This window comes from Grammomys surdaster, unplaced genomic scaffold, assembly GCF_004785775.1.
Source record: "Grammomys surdaster isolate TR1022 unplaced genomic scaffold, NIH_TR_1.0 75155, whole genome shotgun sequence".
Taxonomy (NCBI): Eukaryota; Metazoa; Chordata; class Mammalia; order Rodentia; family Muridae; genus Grammomys; species Grammomys surdaster.
Window position 1 is genome coordinate 1 of NW_021606302.1, and position 1,538 is coordinate 1,538.

Below are 1,538 nucleotides of genomic sequence, written 5' to 3' on the forward strand. Positions count from 1 at the left end.
AAAGCTCTTAGAGGTATACAAAGAAATACCCCACACTGGCAAAGAATTTTCCTCCCCAAGGATTATCCAATAAAGTTGTGTTAGTATCCTAAGTGGGAAACTCAACACAAATTTCAATTCCTCCTCATTTTCTGGCAGGCTGTGCTTCCTGTGCTACAGGAATTCAAGTTCCTGCAACTTAAGTGGCACCTTCATTTACATTAAACACCTGAAAGAATATGTACACAGGTACAATTTTAAAGTATGGGAAAACAATGAAAAACTTATGCAAACAATGAAGAAGACTGAGTCCCATGGGCAAGCTGAATGCAAGAGAGGAGGACAACCGAGAATCCGCTCTCCAGCCTTCTCCTGCCGTCTTGCCTTCCAGCTGGCTTCAAAACTCCTTAAGGAAAAAGTCTAAGATGTCAATCATATGACCTCGCCCTTTTACTGGCTGGATTTTAACCCCCAACAGCAACGTGCATACTTTGAGATAGCAGACAACCTGATGCATTTCTTTCAGTTCTGCAGTGATGGAATGGAGAGTGAGCCACAACGCCGTAAATACACACTAATCTTTTAAAAAGCTTGCAAGGAAAATCTCTGGTGTGTGGCAACCTGGCACACTTGTTGGTCTGGCTTAGACTGCACATGTGTGAGGACCCATATCCCCTCCCTCCTGGCCCCCTTCTCCATGACCACCTCCAGTCAACTACTAAAGCAATGTCTAGAGGAGCTGTCCAGCTGCCTCCAGTTGCACAGTTTACTGCAGGTTCATTGCACTCTGACCGCCTCACTACGCACACGTAGCTATGTCGTCCTGGAGTCATGTGGCCCTGGTAACTGGAGGTAACAAGGGCATCCACTTCCTGATCACTTGACCTGTGTCGAAAATTCTCCGGTGACCTAGTGCTCACGGTGCAGGACGAGGCACAGGGCTGCACCACTGTGCAGCAGCTGCAGGCTGAGGGGCTGAGCCCAGGCTTCCACCAGCTGGACATCGACAACCCTCAGAGCATATGTGCACTGCGCGACTTTCTGATCAAGGAGTACAGAGGACTGAACGTGCTGGTCAACAATGCGGGCATCACCTTCAAGGGTGTGCCATGGGTTTTGGAGAAGGAAGGTGACTTCCCCAGAGCCTGGTGCCAGGGTGGGATGTAACTCTCTGGGAGCATTACTAGGACAGCAGCACTGGGTTGTGGGACTCTGAAACAGATCCCCTGGGAGAAACAGAACAGGATAGGGGCTACAGGGATGCAGGAAAGCGGAGCCTCAATTCTCCCTGTGTTTACCTAGATAGGTCTAGTCGCCATCTTTTCCAGGTTTGCCTCATACAGATGTTAAGTAGTCAGGATTACAGATACTTGAGTAGAATAATTATCTGATATGGACATAAAAAAAGAGATTGAGAGGAGGAAAGAGCCGAGGGGAAAGGTGTTAGATTAAGATCCTGATATACAAACTTCACACAGCCTCCCCAGTGGTGGTGCCTTCCAAAAACAATAAAACATTGTCAGATGGACAGTGAGGCAGAGCTGTAATAAACACTGACT

General features: G+C 47.8%; 1 pseudogene; it reads left to right on the forward strand.

Moving 5' to 3' along the window:
- Positions 1-794: 794 nt before the first annotated feature.
- LOC114635258 lies at positions 795-1,108 on the forward strand (annotated as a pseudogene).
- The last annotated feature ends 430 nt before the right edge of the window (positions 1,109-1,538 follow it).